This window comes from Sceloporus undulatus, chromosome 3, assembly GCF_019175285.1.
Source record: "Sceloporus undulatus isolate JIND9_A2432 ecotype Alabama chromosome 3, SceUnd_v1.1, whole genome shotgun sequence".
NCBI classification, from domain to species: Eukaryota; Metazoa; Chordata; class Lepidosauria; order Squamata; family Phrynosomatidae; genus Sceloporus; species Sceloporus undulatus.
In genome coordinates this window covers 221,004,062-221,024,231 of record NC_056524.1, presented here as the reverse complement: position 1 = coordinate 221,024,231, position 20,170 = coordinate 221,004,062, and positions in this window count along the sequence as shown.

The window sequence follows — 20,170 nt, the reverse complement described above, 5'->3', positions numbered from 1 at the left end:
TTATTATTATTATTATTATTATTATTATTATTATTATTATTATTATTATGCCCACTGGGCATTATTATTATTATTATTATTATTATTATTATTATTATTATGTAGATGAACCCACAGTTAGCCTTTTTCTCTGCCGCAGTATTTAGACCTATCAGTAGGGATGGACCAAAACATTTTTTTTGTCTAAGACAAAGGACACCTTTTCCTTGTAACTATAACAGGATAGTTATTTAGTTCTGAGTCCACTCTTCCAATATCTTGCTGCTGCTACCCAGTACCTACTCTCAGAGTTTGCTTCCTCATTTCTTTTAATGCTGAGGGCCATCCTACTTAGCATGGAATACACTGCTATAGAAGGAAGCTCATGTAATTGCAAATGCTGGAACACACAGGCAGCTACAGAGATTACTGTGCTCCAGCAGTGCTCAATGATGCATGCCTTGAGCCTTCTGCACCAAGTGACTGTACCAAGATTTGTTGATGTTGTTGTGTGCTTTCAAATCATTTTCCAATTATGGCAACCCATGGGATTTTCTTGGCAAGTTTCTTCAGATGAGGTTTGCCATTGCCATCCCTTCAGGCTGAGATAGCGCCACTTGCCAAAAGTCACCCACTGGATTTTCATGACTGAGCAGATATTCGAACCCTGGTCTCCAGAATGATTGTCCAATGCTCAAATTATTACATCATGCTGGCTCACCTGCACCATTTTCTATTTCCCATAGTGTCTATTATCTCCATGAAATTCCAGAACTATTTTAAGTGGGAAGCATTTTTCAATTTTCCACAATGCCTTGAGTGACACTGCAGTCAACTAAGCTGGAGACGGGGAGGGGAAATCAAATGGAAGCAATGGAGAGAAAGCACCCTCAACCTGGAATTGCAATTGTGAAAATATATGTACATATATATGCAGAGGAGATTGTAACTAGCTTTTCCTTATATGAGTTGCCTACACAAGCAGCTTCCCCCAAAATACAGCTTGAGGTGGAGAATAGATCTTTAGACTGAGTGGAAACTAACAAACCAACCTATCAAAGACACCCCATATTCAGATTTTCCTTTTCAACTGGCTCTTTATGTTTGATCTTATCAGTTAAATCCTGCCCAAGAGGTAGACATGGGCAAGGATCAACTTACTTTTGGCTTTTACTCTGGGTGGGTAGGTGGGCTCCAAATAGCTTCTTGATGTATGAAAAAAAAAGCTCATAAACTGCTGACCCAGGATAATGGGCTGATAACTTTACAATCCAGTATAGGGACAGATCAGACTACTGATGCTGGCCACTTTCTGTGCATTGGTTAAGGCAAATAAATCCTTTTCTAAGCTTTAAAAAGAGACTTTAATGCTATCATCAGAGCCTCTGAGGAGCAGCTGTAATTTATTATCAATTACTGAAAAATTATGCACAATAATCTTTATTGCTTTCTGAGCACACAACTGAAAATGTATGTTTCATATCTGGAGATTTTAATGAAATAAAAAATAAATATGTTTTATCCTTACCAGGATTTGACTCTGTATAAATATTATGTTCAAATTCTAAATATTATGTTAAAACATGGGTAGTAAAAGGAGGAGAAGGGGACAAAATGCAATTATACACTTATTTGTTAACAAGATCAGACAGAAGGGAAGTGTCTTTGTCCACTGAAAAATAATGTATAAATGTAATGCAGTTAATTGCAGGAGTCAAGTCTATGGTGTGTTTTTTTAAAGGAAATATTTCTAAGATACCATCCCCCTCTTTGGGTTGAAAATGGAAAATAATTCTGCATGTTCCACCCATTATATAATGGGTGGTGTAATATGATTAACTTCCTTTTTGTACCATACAGAATCAGAGTTATAGTTCACGCCATGCCAAATTCTGGCTAGTTATATAGACTGCACTTTGTCAATTATCGTTTTGCCTTACTAAAATGCCAAACAGCTATGTAAGGGCAGTATATTAATTTTTGCAGTTTATATACACACATAATACTAATACACTTCTGCCTAAAATTCTGTGATGGAAATGTAATGTTCACTAAAATCCAAACTTTTATTGACCTCCAGTGCTGACTACCAGTTCATCAAGTGACAGAATTTCATACACATACTGAGATGACTTCCCAGAGATCTTTTCAGTCATGTTCTGTCAGGATTTGAAGGGTTAAAACACAACACACAGGGAAATGCTTGATGTGTGTGTGTTTGGCCATGAGCCTTCAGCAGAGTGGCAAGGCTGATCTAGCACAGCTGAAGCTCATTGTGTCAAGGACTCTTCAGTGTCCAAGTGCATGTAGCCATGGATGATGAAACATGTGTCTGGATTGCAGAGGAGACACATGGCATGGCTACACACCTGAACTCACTGGGTTTGGGAGACCACATTGTCTGGAGACTATATAAGCCCAGGGGTTGCAAGTGTGTGGTGTGGGTTTGAAGTAGGAGTTGGATTGGTATGTTGTGGAGTTTGAGAGATCTAGTATTGTATTATAGCACTGCGAATAAAGAGCACTTTGGGGACTTTTGTTTCTCTGGTGGTTTATCAGAAGAAGCTACAGCATCGGTTTGCTGTGTGTCCCTGGGGGTTCCTGCATTGCTGCAGTTCCTGGAAGACATCCAGTTGCTGTCATCCCAATTGCACTCTGGGAGCCACGCTTCGGCTTCTGGAAATTTGCCAGCTCTGCTCCAAGGGTCTGGCTTAACCCCAGGACTCGTTTGAGTTGCTGACAAGGGTTGTTGGACTCCAGCAGTTGCGCTGACATGTTCATCATCCAGCCAATTTGACTGAAAACCTAGTACTCCTATTCATTTTACAAAACTGCTATTCAGCTGTGTCCCTTTCTCAGCTTTTGCACTTGGCTTTTTGAAAAAGATTTCCTTGTGGAGCCTGATCATAGACATGTTTATTCAGAAGATCCAATGATCTGGATAGAACTGAGATTTGTGGAGATTTGATGTGGTCACCTATGGAAGTCTACATGAAGTGACAATAGCCCAGTACAGACCAGCACTTTGCACTGGCCTGGGGCTCGGGAGAGCAGAGAGACCGCATGCTCCCAAGCCCTACTATGTGCCACAGGTGCCATCTTGGCATGCCACTATTTATACAGGGTGCACAATGATGATGCCCACCATGCACAGCATCCAAATGGCGCAGTGCATGAGGGATGGCACAGCGCTGCTCCAGGATGCTCATGGCACCTCTGTAGTGGCACACAAAGGAGCTGTGTTTCACGGCTCCTTTTTGGAGCAGATCGTTGCCCCACCGTGCAGTTCTCTCAATGTCAGCATTAAGCAATGCAAAATAACTGGAACTATGTTGTCTTTAAATCATACAACGGTCTTGGCTTTATGGGACTTCTAATGTGTCTCAAGGAGATATACTGTTGAGGGATCAAACATTATCTTTCTTAGCTTGAAACATGATTGAGTCAACATTACTTGAAGTAGGGCAAAAGAACAAAGAACAATTACCTTAGTCTGATCTACAATCATGCTGTTATTAATTTTTCCAGGGTCAATGCACAATTCTTCATTTATTTTCTTTAAAAAAAATTCTTGGGTTAAATAGTTCTTTATCTTTCCGGTGAATCATGGCCAGAGACTGGACATATTCGTTTTTTTAACCCAGTTCTCAGAATCCATGAGCCAGCATAGCCACCTGGAATTTTTTTGAGTTGAAATAACAAGATGTAACTTTTCCAAGTTCTGATCTGGCTCCTGAATATCTGTTATTGTTTCATTTCCAATATGCCAGTGAGGCAGATAGAAGAATATCATAAGCCAAGGGTACTTCTCTGTTTTACTGCTGATGCAACGATTTAAGGGAACGAACTTGACTGTTTATTAAAACATTCAACAATAAAGTTTAACAATGGACAGTAAAGATTTTTTCCTCCTTCTGATTATTGAAAGCTACACAACAGTGGGATGGATAAAGACTTCTGCCTAACTCCCATGTCATAAAGATATGCATGTGCAAATGTCAGATCTGGATGAGTTTTTGAAGAACTGTAGTAGCTAACTCCAAAATCTCTTAAGAATCCTTTGAAACAAACAAACTAACTAACAAACATTAGCTGCAATAAACCACTGCTTAATTTGTCCCAGTATATTAAGTGATGCTCACTGTCAACTCTAGTGTCACAGTAGCTGCATCAGAGGTACGCAAAGTGTGTCTTCTGAGCATCAGGCAGCCCATTAGAACCATTAATGTGGCCTCCAACCCTTTGGGTCCTCCCTCAACAAGGTTCAGAGCCCCCAGAGCCCAAGGTATGTTAGTATTGCTTGTTGCAGTTGCTGTGCATTTTCTGTGATGACAGAAATGTCTCCCCACCTCCATTTGTTCTCTCTATGTTCATGTTCTCTTGGTGTAGCCACAGAATCTCTGCTGGTTTCTATCTTGTCCTCCTATGCAGCCTCTCTCTATTTGATATCTATTTGCTACACCATACTTTCACGATCTGCAGCCCTCTGGATGTGTTTAACTCCCATTATCCCATGTTACTGTAGCCATTGCCATGATGTTGGCAATAATAAGAGTTGTAGCCCAACACATACGGAGGCCCTGTCATGGTTGCAAGGGCTGAGCTAACTATACAAAAGTTGAGCTTAGTGTTTCTAGGAATAGTACTTTTAGCTGGTGAATAGCTCTTTAAGCCGTTTTATTCAACCTGGCTGAAAAACCAAGCTGACATACTATTCTAGCTGGAATAATACAGTGTTGATTTGCGCAAGTGACACCCTGTTTAGCTGTCATAGAAACCTGGAAATGAAAAGCTAATGAGCATCAGCTGTTGAAATGAGGCCTAGGTGTATTTTGCCTCTATTCAAAATCCAGGGTATAAAGTAAGAAAACCCACTAGTTCCATTACTTAAAAAAAAAATTGTTCAGCATTTATGTGAGAGAATCCAAGGTCTGCAGTTCTCATAATGCTCTGACTACATATATGCCCTCTTCCCCGTGTGTGTGTGTGTGTGTGCACGTGTGTGTGTGGGGAGAGAGAGAGAGAGAGAGAGAGAGAGAGAGAGAGAGAGAGAGAGATTAGACATATCTATGCATATACTTAAGAGGAAAAAAAGGGCAATAGGGAATGTCAGTGGAAGCAAGAAAAGTCCCTGCCCAAGGCTTCCTTCGGATTTCTCAGCTTTGACAAACTTTGCCAACACATTTCTAACATTTTCTTCACTGTCTTGAGTACTGTTAAAAAATAAATCAATTAAAGTGTAGCTTCATAAGAAACAAATGCAGGAAATAAGATTTTGCTGTGTATTCAGATTCACATGGCATCAAAAAATCAGGGTCTAGATCCCAACCACTGAATGAAATGAATTATGTTTTATAGACAACATACACTTGGATTGTTGTCTAGGAATTCATGGGTTGGGTTTAACAGTATAGCCACACCTGCTGTATATAAGAGAGAACTATGCCAATTACACTGAGAACTAGGAGCCAAATCAACTAGATCTCAATGAAATCAATGAAAGCCACTGAGAGCATAGGACTTGTCAATTAATTTATGCCTTTTTCACAGTGTCAGCATAAGAAAACATGTGAGGTATAGGGCTGTCCTTGGGGCTTCATACCCCTGGACACCCCAGGAGCAGCAGCCATGGAAGAAAGGGGCCGCCCGGCTCCTGTCTCCCTGGTGTCGTTCCTGCAGCCATTTTGTGGCTGTGGGAATGAGGCGTGCGCCCAGAAGGAACTCCATGTTGGAGCTTCTTCTCGTGCCACAGCCAGGCCACCACAAATGGCCTGGGGGGCACCGAGATGTCACGCACATGCCATACCGTTTGGATGCAGCACGTGCTTGATGTAATCATGGTGGCCCCTGTGTCGATGAGGGGCCGCCATGATTACGGCGCCATCACGTGCTAGGGTTGTGGGGCCGGCGGACACTCCGCCCCCGGGCAACCTAGTATATGGCCAGGCTGGTGCAAAGTGCCAGTCTGGATCACCCAATTGTACTTCAGAGGGAGTGAGCTTGGCTTTGCATGTCAGATTTTTCTTGAAGAAAAATAACAGGAAGAGAAAGCATAGATTTCCTATGCACCTATATAACACAAAGGCCACTTTCCTGTGAAAATAACAGCTAAAAATTAAGGGTGCACAGGTTAGGAAATTGAAGCTCCTGGTACCTGTGTCACTGCCCCTTTGCCTACTCTACTCCATGGGATATCTTTGCTTCTCTTGGATATCATCTATATGCAGTTCATTCACAATATGTTGAATCCTGTATTCAGCATCTTGCAGGATATCTCATTGATCTCGTGAGATTATTTCTAGTAAACAACATAGGATTACACTGTAAGTGTGGTTGTGCTCAGATGGGCTTCTCTGAATAAAACTTATTTCTCGTTCCTACATCTCCCCCTTTGTCCTGAAATCTCTGGGTGTATGCTTTAGATCACATCTTTAAGATCTCAGGCTACCAAGGATGCTCAGGTGTTTGTGTTCTGCTTGAAGAAAAGAAAAATAGTACACAGCTAGCATGTGTAACATTAGCTGGGCCAAACAGGACATTTGTCTTATGTTCTATTCATCTTAGTGCATCTTACAGATAACAGTTCACAGAAAGGGTGAACGAGACCTTGGAGATGTCCATCAACACAACACCCAAACAAAAGGCGGAACATCACTTGGCTGTAGTCATCCCCATTATGGTGAAATGTATTGATGTATGTTAAATTTATATTTCTCAGTTTGCATATGTGTGTGTGTTAGCATATGCAATTTCAAGCAAATTTTTTCCTTTTGGGGGATATAGTTCCTTTTTTTGGAGAAGTGTAATAGTCCTCCTGCAAAACAAGTGTCACTTTACTCTTTGAACATTTATATGGATGAACAAGCACTCAGTTTATTTGGACATCTTCTCTGTCGTGGTGCAAATAATATGTAAAATGATTTTGTGGTCAAATGAGATGTAACCACACACACCTGTTTGTAGTTACTGCTCTTCATTCCTATTATTAAAGTGCAGGTGGGCAGGTTGTATTTTGTTCAATAAAGCACAAACAGTGAGGAGGCTGAATCCTTATCTCACTTTCCTGGTTGCTGAAGGCATTTTCCTCCCAACTTGGTTCAGAACACTAGAAACTTGATTTCAATTTATGTCACTATCACTGTGCTATGAGAATTGTGGAATATATTCTGAATGAAGGTACCTGGCCTTAGTAAAGACAGCTTTCTTGTCCAATCAGATCCACAGCTAGACTTGCATCAGTCTAGGCATCAAATTTTGTAGTTTCAGTGCAGGGGGTTTTCTCAGACATACCTGCCTCGATATTTTGGGTGTTTTTGGTTGTTGTTGAAAGATGGTGCTTGGATACTATATCTAGCTGCAGTAGTATTCAGAGAGCCTAAATCCCTAAAGGCACCAGATCCTCTCTTCTTGGAAACTAAGCAGGATCAGCCCTGGTTAGTACTTGGATGGATGCCAACAAATACCGGTTGCTGTTGCTATACTGTATTTCAGAGGAGGAATGGCAAACTACTATGAGTGTTCCTTGCATAAGGAACCAATGACATTCAAGTTCACAGTCACCATAGTTCACACCACACACACACAACACACACACACACACCACCAGAGCGAGAGAGAGGAGAGAGAGACTATTTTAATAAATCATAATGATCTACATATTTAAAGAAGGATGGAGGTGTGGAGAGAACTTGGATTGAACACCAACAAAGAACTGAGAAAACCTTGCCACATGCCACTATTAAGTCTTTGGGGACCATAATTCTATTAGCATGTTTGCCTGGAGCTTCCCTATTTCTAGATGCTAATGATTGATTGTGCTAGCAGCACACCTCACATTGTTAATTTATAAGAAACAATATTCTCTCTTCCCTTGACCAGTGTTCTCGGCTGTAGGAACCGGCTCAGCATGCAGGATAACAACAATTTTGGTTATGTTTCCTAAGCTACCTCACTGCTAAACGTGCTTTGCTCCATTTTCAAATCACCAGCATGTGTATATGCAAACATACTTCCATAATGAAGTAGTTTCAAGCTAATCCCTGGCCTGCCTCTTACTGCCTAATTGGATACAATTTGTATATTTATGAAGGGAAGAGGCTGCATAAATAATAAGAAAGCTGCACTCTTGCCTGAGGTGTGTCTCTGTGTCTGTGAATGCTAGATAGAAGAGGCAAGGAGCAGAGGCACCCGGGTAATTTTCCCCCACCACTCTAGTTTGTATGCTTCAGTCAGCATTTAAATATTACAGAGTTTTACAGTTTTCTCTTAAAATGTGTTTGTGGGGGGACAAGAAGTTTGAGGTAATGGTGCCCCCTAGTGGCCACTGGGGTATTTGCAATATGAAATCCATTGGACTAAAACACCATTGAAAGGAAAAAAAATCATTCCCAATTTATTATTATTATTGTGTAAGATTTTCTTTGGAGATTTAGATTTTTGTATAGTCCTCTGGTTTAGAGGAGAAAGTCTGGGGCATACAGATAAATGTGATGGATGAACGTGCCTGCCTTCTCTCTCTCTCTCTCTCTCTCTCTCTCTAGGGAAAGTCCTCTGAATGAATGTGAGATCGGAACACAACAATACAGACAGTTCTGGAATCAAACTAAACATGGTTAGTTACTTGTAGTTACTTATACATGAGTAGCCATGACAAAAAATCATAGTTTGTTTCGTTTATTGTCTTGGAAATTAAGGGAAGAGAGATGTTTCAGGCTCGCTTATTCCTAAACTTATGGATCAAGCCAAAATAGGCAAAACCAGTCCCACTGCTCTTTAGAAGTTCACATGGGGCATTCAGAATCAAGATGCTAGGCAGTGAGGGATGAAGTACTTTCCCCCAGGTGATGGCTTTCTTTGTGTTGTGAGGCAAACTGCAGGATGTCTCACATGGCTAATGCTCCTCCTGGATACCTCCTCAATACAATTCAGCCCTACCAGATGCTTTTTGGGGGGGAAGGGGTAAAACTAGATGCTAGTAGGCCTGTTTTGATCATCTTTCGGCCGTTGAGGGAGAGAGCAGCCGGCCCAGCGTCATCAGGGCTGCCCTGAAGACTGAGTGCCCTCCCTCCATAACTGTCATCTTTCGGCCGTTGAGGAGAGAGCAGGCCGGCCCAGCGTCATCAGGGGCTGGCCTGAACAAAGTGCCCCCCTCCATAACTGTCATCTTTCGGCCATTGAGGGAGAGAGCAGGCCGGCCCAGCGTCATCAGGGCTGGCCTGAAGACGAGTGCCCTCCCTCCATAACTGTCATCTTCGCCGTTGAGGGAGAGAGCCGGCGGCCCCAGCGTCTCAGGGGCTGGCCTGAAGACAGAGTGCCCTCCCTCCATAACTGTCATCTTTCGGCCGTTGAGGGAGAGAGCAGGCCGGCCAGCGTCCTCAGGGGCTGGCCTGAAGACAAAGTGCCCTCCCTCCATAACTGTCATCTTTCGGCCGTTGAGGGAGAGAGCAGGCCGGCCCAGCGTCATCAGGGGGCTGGCCTGAGACAGAGTGCCTCCCTCCATAACTGTCATCTTTCGGCGTTGAGGAGAGAGCAGGCGCCCAGCGTCATCAGGGGCTGGCTTGAAGATACAGTGTATCTTAATTGTAGATTTCTTATACTGGTTAATTTTCTTGTACACGCTATGATCTATTTGGAATAGTGGTTTATAAATAAACATATTATTATATTATAAATGCTGTTTTGTTCTCTTCTGAAAAAGAAAATAAAAAACTGGTCTGGTTGCTGCAAACGTCACTCCTAGTCACTGCTGATCTGCTTGTTCAGACTGTTGAGGGTTGAGAGGTGCCAATAATAGCCCTACAATCCTACTCTGCTGCTGTGTGCTGTGGCACCTTTGTATGATGTTAATGTCAGTTTGCCTTCTCATTGACTTGCTAGGTTGGATCCATTCTGCAGTTATACTTAGAGCAGCCTTACTGAAATCATTGGGACATAAATTAAATGATGCCCCGCTGATTCAACTGGTCTACTCTGAGTGGGGTTAAGCCTGGATCCACCCCAATATCCAGTATGAAAGAGTGTGCCCAGAGTATTCTGCCTCTGAGATTAATCCTCCGTGCTTCTTGTAGTCACACCAGAGGGGATTGAACAATGCAGTCTCACCTCAACCTGAGGCAATAGAGATTTATCACTCCTTACATTGGCTAAAGTAAACAAGGTCAACTGACACACCTAACACTGCTGCTCCTGTTCAGAACTAGTGTACTTCATTGCTCTCCTGCTATGTGCATATTGGATGTGCAGTGGAATTCTCTTTTTACCGCTTTATGGATTTACAGAATGCATAAAAGGAAGCCAAAGCTGAAATATTCATCAGGATCTGTGCTCAGGATTAAGGAGATTTTTATTTTATTTTAATCAGTTTGATGTTTTACAACAGAAATTCAAACAGAAGCTTAAGAGCTTAAATGGGATGTGCCAGCACAGAATGGTTTCCTTACACAATTGCCAGACTCGTGCCCTGCAGGGCAGAGCTTGCCATTCTTAAAAACCTCGCAGGATTCATGCAGGAACAGCTCTGTCCTCATTGCCAAATAATAATGGAGCTAAGTAGCCTCAGACAGGTAGACAACAGGCATTTGAGAATGGTCAGGGCTTTTCATGGGTTTTTCAGGCTATGTAGCAGTTAGAAGAGGTTCTCTGAAGATGCCAGCCACAGATACTGGCAAAATGTCAGGGGGAAAAAAAACCTCTTCTAGAACACAGCCACATAGTCTGAAAAACCCATGAAAAACTATGGATGCCATCCATGAAAGCCTTTGACTTCACAATGGTCAGGGCCTTTGCTAATGTGATGGGACATGGCTGTTCCAAAAGACTGGGCATTATGTGAACCCATTAACAGAGTGCAGTGGGCCTCACTCAAAGTTTGGAGGTAGTACTTTTGGACTATAACTCCCAGAATTGCCTAGGGTATTTTGGGGACTTCGGCCTTTTAAAAAAGCAATGGCTGGAATTCTTTTGATTCGTCCAAATTAGAGTAGACCCAGTAAATCAATTGTTGAATGGTGAGTAAATCCCATCTATTCAGTGAGCCTGCTGCAGTTAGGGCCAGCAACAGGATTCAGGCCAATGTTTCCAAGCTCATAAAATAGAGCAAAGGGCAAGTTAATAGACAATGTCTCTCACATGCCCAGAACACCAGCATAGACAGCTCTATAAGGCAAGCTAAGGATTAAGATGTTACTTGAAGAGATTTAAAGTAATCATGGCACAGTACAGACCCCCCAAAACGGCGGCCTGCTGGCACCTGTTTTTCTGCAGGAGGGAAGCCAAAATTGCCATACGGCACGGCTTCCCTCCGGTGGAAAAAGAACCTGTGAAAAGTGGGATCTTTTCACTCCGCAAGGGTATCGTAACAACTGCATCATTGGCGCACTCGTTATTTAAGCACGGCATGGCACCGTGTGGATGCCGCATGGCACTTACACAACAATAGTGGTCCCGTGTATACAGGGCACTGCCATTATTACGCCCTTGTCACATGCAAGGGTTGCAGAGTGTGTGCGTACTCCACCCTGAAGCAACCCTAGCATGTGACAAGGGCGTCACAGAGGGCCCGTATGTGCTGGGCCAGAAAAACACAGAAAACTGAGGAGCAACATTTACCTATCCAGTAACTAAACATGTGGATTCCATGGCTGCTTCTGCCACTGCTGTACATATGACTGAGCACACCAAAGAAATATTTGTCTTAGAAGCTCATCTTGTTCACTCAGATTAAATTGTATTGGCCGGGAGGCTTGAATGAACATGATGGTTCATCTCAGGTCTGAGGAAGAGGGTTGCTTCACCTCATTTTCTAATATTATATTCATGAATGTCTTCTCCATTGACCACCAGGTGAAAATCAAAACGTGCCTTTAACTTTTTTGAAATTATTTTTCCAGGAAAAATGGGTTGAAATTTTCAGGTGCAGACATGATCCTATGTGTGTTGATCAGAAAGTTTGACTGAAATCATCTTCCCTGTTTCCCTGATATGTGCCAACATTCAAAAGGATAGGCATCCTAGTTTGTTTCAGTGTAAAAAGAAAAGAAAAAAAGAAGGAAGGAAGGAAGGAAGGAAGGTAGCAGTTACCTTTAAGACTAACTGCTTTGTTTTAGTATGCACTTTCATGGATTACAATTCACTTTCCCAAATTCAGTATTTAATATCCAAAATCTAGCTATAAATGAAGAAATTATGTAGTTAACAGGGTAGGAGCAGAATGAATGGCATCTATAAAATGACAATTTCATGCTGGACATATATTCTCAAAGAATTTGCACTGGCATTGTGTGCAAAGTTTGGAAATGATGTTGTCATGGTAGCTTCTATGTTAACGAGGCAGATAATCTGAGGATATATATGAAATTTTTAAGGTGCATTTTTTCAGCAATATCAGTTTGATCATCTCTCATTCACTCTGTCTTGGACTGAGTGTTCAGATACCATGAGCAATTCAGTGGAAGCAACATCTGACTCTCAAGACTTTCAAGGCACAGCCTGCTGAGGTGAAGCACTCAGCAGTTCTCCTGCCCTGGGGTAATAGCAGTGAGGAGTCCCTGGAATTAGACCTACCTCATGCATTGTGATTGAAAATCTCAGACTAGCTGAGAAGCATTGCCTGGTAATAACATGTTGGTAAGTGGACAGAACTCTGTAAATCCTCCTTACGACTCAGCATCTGCCAGCAGCCACAGTCGGCTGCTCTGCTTCGATGCCTCTGCATCTCAATGAGTCCCTTGCACTTCTCTGCTGCTGTCTTGGTTTTCCTTGGTCAGTCTTAGTCACTGCTGAGTGCCTCTTGTCTTTCTTCATCAGTCTTCAGCTAACTGTCTTGCTCCCTCTCTTTCTTATTCTTTCTTGCCAGCATGTCCCACGCAGAGTAACTTTCAGACTCAGTAAACTGCCTAATATTCTACTTTCTCTGCCACCCTCTCAAAGAGGTCATGATATAGATGGAGACTGACAGGGGAATATCAGAAAGCCCCAAGAGATGCGCATTTCATATAGAAATGGCTTTTTGGAAAGAAAAAGAAAAAGAATATGTTATTCTCTTTATTCTCTTTATTCACCCTTTATTCTCTTTATTCACCTTTTGCAGTGAATTAGAAGCAGCTTCTGAGAGTGGGCCCACTGGTGCCCTGTAAAACAATTGCACATTGCACTACCCAGTTGTGATCATGGGATGTTGGAATATGTGTCAGAGGTCAGATCTAGTAACCCAATTAAAGCTGTGTTAGTTTTATCATCAGACAGATTCACTTTATTAATACCACTCTTCAAAATCTACTTAATTCCTTGAACTTTTGTATCTTCATCATAGTAGCTTAACAACTTACAGTAATCAGGAATCCATGAATATTGAGTTTTATGTCTGAAAGAAGAGGTTATTGACCTGTCATTTTTGATCACTTTAAAGATACAATAACTATGCTGAATTGAAAAATAGTAGCAAATGCAAACTTAAGTTAAACAGTTAAACAGATTTATCCTGCAGTGATTTATTCAAACTTTTCACTCCAGATCTTAAGTCAAGTCTTCACATTTCAAGTTGATTTTTCAAGTCCTTGCAAGATACAGTACTTTCAAGTCAAGACTAAAGTCAAGTTTCAAGTTTTAATAGGAAAAAAAAAAGAGACCGGATGCACTTCTTGGAGGGGAACAGCAAGCATATCAAACAATAGGCTTGAGGCGGGTGTTGAGGTCTTCTTGACAGCCTGTCCTCACTGCCCACCAATAGTCTTCTAAAGCTTCTGCCTCAAACCCATTGCCTAATACATTTGCAGTTCTGCTCTGAGAAACACATTCTGGATATGGGTCTTGCCTGCTGCTTGAAGTGAATTATGCCAGCAAGTCAGGGGCTCTTCAGACCGGCACTTTGGGCTGACTTGGGGGGGCGGGGGCAGAGTCAGGGTGTAGCATCTCCACAATGCACACCTTGGTTCCACCTCCAGAGCACCATGATGCTGTGTGCGCTCCTCTGTCACTGTGTCCAGAAAACACAGTGCTAAAGGAGCACCATACAGCTGCGGTGGCACAGCTATCATGCCCTTTCCAGGGTACAAAAAAGAGCTGCTCTTTGCAGATTGGGACTGTGATGTGCAGTTGCTGTGGCCCCAATCTGGCTGAGAAAGGGGTGGTCAGTCACTAAAAAATATAAATGTTGTGAGTTGAATCAAAGTGATTAAAGTCCAACTTGGGTCCAAGTCAATTGATTTGAGTCTTCATCACTGTGATCTTATGTTGCTCCCTAGAGTCTATAGATCGGGGTGGAGAATCTTTTGGGCTCCCAGAAGCCCAAGCAACAATGGTGAGAGATTTGTAGGAACTGTAGCTCAAAAGGTCTGGAAGATCAAAGGTTCTACACTACTTTGCTGAATTCATCTTCACAGGTGCTTCTCAGTTGCTTTTGTACATGGTCTCCCCTTGGGTCAAAAGGCTTTGGATCTTCATCTCCCTTGTCCCTTCCTCCCACCCTTATTTATTTGTTTCCTCCCAAGTAGGAAACAACTCCAGCAGTAGTTAGTTCTAGTGAAGTCTCTTTATATTGGTATTTGGACCATCATTGGTATATGCATAAAACCCTAATAGAAAAAAAATGAATTACTGAGCTGGCAACCAAAATGACTCCTTTGAAAAGTACTGATTTGGCAGCTGATTTGGGAGAATCAGAAAACATCAGATTAAATCTCTGAAAAAGAGATGAATGAAACTTCTGTTCTCTATCTGGTAACCAAGATACTGAAGACTACAGCCTATGTAGTGGAACACACTTCCTCGGAGTGTAGTGGAGTCTTCCTCCTTGGAGGTCTTCAAACGGAGGCTGGGTGGCCATCTGTCGGGTATGCTTTGATTTGGATTTCCTGCATGGCAGGGGGTTGGACTGGATGACCCTTGTGGTCTCTTCCAACTCTATGATTCTATGATTCTATGTACAGGTAAGTAAAAGAGGCAGTATCCACCTAATGTTTTGAGAGGTAGTTCTAGATCTCATAGACAGCAAAGGGACAATGTGGATATTCTTTTATAAACAGAAAAAAGTGGACAGTTGGGGGCAGCAGAACAGGAGGAATGATAGTCTTGGATGGGGATATCAAGTGATACAAAACAGAATGGGTGGACAAAGCTAGAAAGCTTTCAGGCAAGAACAAATCATTTCAGCAGCATTTAGAACAGGAAGCCAGCATAGGGATTTAAAGAAGGTGTTGTGTATGTGGCCTGCCTATCAGTAGAACTTGCCTTGAGTTTCCATTATGGTAACACACAGCTTGAAGAGGGCTAAATCACACAGGCAAGAGACCACACTGCATTATTTACCCAAGCATGGCATTTCAGGAGATTAAAACATGAGATCATCTACTTTCTTGATAGCTTCTTAGAGACCACATGTCCCTATTCTTTGGCCTAGCTGAGAGTGATCTATTGCTATGGCTGTCTGTCTTTTTTATTCTCCAGGTTTCTATAGGAGAGAGCAGCAACCTGTATATTTAAACATTCACTATATAAATCTATTCAGCCTACAGCCTTGATCTTGCTTTGTGGTGTGGGACTGAGACTAGGCTGGGCCCTTGTCTGCTCAATGGGAAGTCTGGACAACACAGGGCCCATTCCCTGATTCTGGTGCAAACAGTTTTGACAACTTCTGTCTTGTTCAGCACCAAATCTGGGGTTTAGCCTTCTTAAAATAGAATATATATATTTTTAAAAAAACCTTACTATTTGCCCAGGATCTTCCCAGAAGATCTGAAACTCTCCATTGAAATGCCAGTTGTTGTTTGCATGTGCATCCCACTATGCTACTGAGCACAACCATCATCATAGCATGTCACTTGCTCTGAGATCATCAGAATGAGCCACCCAGCCATGTCACTGACACTTATTGCTTTGTTCTGATCTCAGAACAAAGTAACTCATTGTGACATCATAACAGAGGGCCCCAGTGAATGGAGAGAGGGTCAGGGCAGCTCCAGCTCCAGGATACTCACATACACAACCTGGTCTCACTGCCCTCAGAGGCAACCACCCTGGAAAAACTGTATTGGTCAGTAGGTTAGCCCCTGTTGCCTGGAGATGCAGTACACCTCTGTCTGTAAGGAATTCTGACTTCCATCAGTCAAACGGTGTGAGTGTTTCTCTGTTGTAAAATATCTGCATTTGTCACCAAATCAGTGTTCTTATATCCCTGTGGCTTTATCACTCTGTACTGTATCCAAAGAAGTAAGTTTATATCCACAAAAATGTGTGTGAAAATAAAAAAAAGTTAATATTAAAGGCCCTGCCTTCCTTTTTTTTAATGCTGCAAGAGACTAATATGGCTACTTCTTCAAAAAACTACCCTATGGCTTTCTTCATGTTGATTGTACTCAAATATGTTTTGGTGTAGTGGCCCTGATCAAGCCCCAGTCCATTACAGAGGAGTGCCATGTGGTCACTGTGACAAAATAAATAAATGATTTTTACTAATGCATTTATTCATAACAGTATGTAGAATCACTGAATCAACCACAAATCTAAATGCTTTGGAGTAACAGTGATGTCTTGTCTAAAATATAATGGGTGATAAATATACCTATCTTTCCTAAAACAGCATTTTTTGTCATAAGCCTGGGAATCTATAGTCATATCAGGAAAGGGCCAAAATTCAATAACAGACGACTGCAAAAGATCCCTTGATTCCATCCATGGCATCTCCAAAAAAGATCGATGTCTTTCAGTGATAATGAGCTAACAAACCATTGGTCTGACTTTATATAATGTCTACATTCTAAACCCTATTTTCTACTTGCTGACAGCACTACTGCTCCAGACCTTGAACAAGTATTCCTTGTCCCAATATTACCACTAGCACTTACATAATCATGCTGTGCCCAGTACTAGTGGTGAGTCAGTCTACTCTGCAGAGGTCTTATGGTAAATTCTTGCATTGTCGGTTTTAAAACTAGCTTTGTTCTTATTTGGAAACTGCTGTTTCCATGTTTCAGATCTGGAATCCTAACATCTGTCAATATTTCCAGTTGGTTGAACTAGAGATTCTAAGTGCAGAATCAAAGCCAAAATCAAGTTCATCTTTGTCAGCTCTTTTGTTTAGAATACGTTTTTGATTTAGCTGTTTTTGTGAAAGATGGTTATGCTCCAATTGCTATCCTTGATTGCCCATTCCTTTTCTTTACTCAGACACTGAGCAAAGCAACATCTCTTGAACTTCAATTCTGTTTACTTTCTCTTGTTTTAGAGCATGTTATTCTCTTAAATACTTTTCAAATTCAAATTGCATGTGCACAAACCACAAAATACAATGCAGAATATTGTTAGTCTGCTTTTCCCTTTGCAAAATTTCCCCATAAAACCACATTACATGGGTCCATGGATGCTAAATATGCTCATCTTTTGATTTTATTTTTCATTTTGTATTTCAGTGAAGATTCAATGATTAAATCATTATTAAAATCAATCAGTAATCAAATAGGGATATACTTTGTGGAGGATAAAGTGAGTTGTTTTAATCTGTTGTAAGAGGGGTACACCCCATGTCAGAGTTGAAGTAAAAGCACTGGATAACAACAACAACAACAACAAATAAATTTTATTCAGCTGATAGAAAAATTGTCATTTCAAGGAGATGTAGGGGGGCATTCTTCGTCATATATGTTTTCTTTTTAAACCATTAATTTGGCAAGTATATCTTTGTTTTATGATGTTGCTTTTCATGCGCCCCAATGAAGAGGTGCCTTTCTTCTAAACAGACAATTGGTCTTCTGTGCCAAAATAAGTTGAATTAAGAATCTATCCATGTGCCCCTATTATTATTGCACAAACAAGACAAATCCCAAAACACAAATGAGATACACTGTGGTGCAGATGACAGATACATAGATTTGAAGCCTACCTTAAATCTTATCTTTAGCCATGGACTTTGTTGTCTCAGACAAATCTAGAATCAATGCGTCCATTGCCAGTTCTTCATTATCCCCTGTCATTTCTCTAAAATTAGACAAGATTCCTGTGTTACAACCTGGTTGCTATATAGATGTAAGAGATCAGGACCGTATATCATTGCTGTGTGCCTTCAAGTTGCTTCTGGCTTATGGTAACTCTAAGGCGACTCTGACACGGGTTATTGTCTTTCAGGTTCTCAAAATTCCACCAGCTTTTTCATTTTATTCTAGTTTTGTACCATGATTGTAAGACTTCTGTATTCCTCCTGCATAAAATGTGTATAGTTTTTAATGAACACATTTCCCTAAATATATGATTTTTTAAAAATGTATGCATGTTTGTTAGCATTTTCACAGTGCTATGGATTTTTCAAATGTAGACATTTTTAGTTATGCTTTGAGCATGTGGGTTTGTGCACATTTTCTTTCTTTGAAATACACTACAAGCTTCACAAATGTATGGATTTTTAAGACAAGATGTGCTCTGTTTCATTGTAAAGCTTCAGAGGTACAAACAGATACTGTATATCCATATGGAAATGTGACTCCAATGAATTTCCATTCCATCCTAAGACTATGCATCACAAATTATTGGCTAGCTTCTTTAAATTTAGACTAAAACATGGAACAGATTCACTACCCAACTGACATAGCAGCTGACCCTGACCCTGTGTTATATTGTTGCATGATTATTTGGTACTTGATTGTGGAATTTTTGTTGTCATGTCCTTTTCTGAGTGATGTACATGTATTAGAAGGGTGGTATGCATTAATTGTATTTATTAAATGATTTTATTATGTTGTAATATATGAATAAAGTCCTGTTTGGGTATTGTAGGAGCCAGATTTCTGCATTGTTTTGCAGGAGGTTCTGGAGATAAAACAACTGCCTTGATTTCCAGATGCTGACAATTTATGAAACTCTGCAGGATATTCATACTCCCCGCTTTCCCCCATCCAACTAAGATCCTGTTGATGCTTCATCAGAATCCTCTGATCTTTTACTTTAATTCCCATGAAGCCTCTAAACATATGCAGCAGACGCAGCATAGCAAAATGAACCACGGGCAACTCTTCCCCCTCCCACATTCATATAGTTTCTTTTACCAGATTAAATATTTAAATCAATACCACATTCAGTTCTCAAGTCATTTTGTTATTTATGTTAATATTTAATTCAATAAAAAGCTTACATTTTAGAATGCTTTCCAATTTATTTTATGCCACAACTGCAGCTGTAATTTTTGTATAGCCTTGACAGCTTTGCCAAATGTCTTTTTTAAAGCATTTCTTTCTTTTGAAGAACTGCTGCTTGTTTAAGAACATGATGCCTTGGTAGGATATAATGGAGACTCTTTATTTCAGTCATCAGACCTTCCGATGATCCCTTCTGCCTGACATTTCAGTCTGGCTACTTTAAGTACTTATAAGGGCAATGCAAATTAGGGTTGCTGGATTCACACTTTCAGGGCTAATCCATGGTCCAGAATGCAGTTATCCTTCAGTTTTCATAATTTTCCAAATATTTCAGACACATCTTGTCACAACACTATTCTAAAATATAAATCAAAAATACACATTTTAAAAAGAAAATATATGCAAAGCTGTATGTTATGACAAAATAAATGGAAACTAAATGCATTAAATTAAGCATTCCATTGTTATTTTTGTGCATTATTTTGAGTATAAGAAAATTTTCTAACCAATAAAGAAACAGGACCAATAGAATTTATGAATGAGCGCATGTGACAGGACCAGAACTATGGTGATCCAGCCATCCCTAATGTAAAACAGATAACATTAAAGTTTGGGAAACCTTAAATTTTATCCAAGGAACAAGGCAGCATATGAACATCAAGCAAGATTTGTTTGGTCACTCTTGTTTTTTCTTGGAAAGCCTTGCTTGTGTCACATATTGAGAGGCATTGTTTTACATACTTGCTAACAAGAATAGTCTAGCTGTTAGTAACAGGAAAATAATGGTGGTGGGGAATTGCGTGGCAACCAGAGACCAATTTCACTCTCTGTGATTCCCTATGTCTGCATTGTTCTATTACTTTTGTGTGTCATATTGCCTGATTTTCAGTTCTTTGCTTATGTTTTGCTTCAGGGTTAGAGTTCTGGGAGGGTGATCTTTCCAAATTGCTGCATATGTGGGTGGTTTGGAATCATTTTGGCCAGGTTTCAGATGGAAAATCACCTGGAAAATATTGCATTTAAAATAATAATAATAATAATAATAATAATAATAATAATAATAATAATAATAA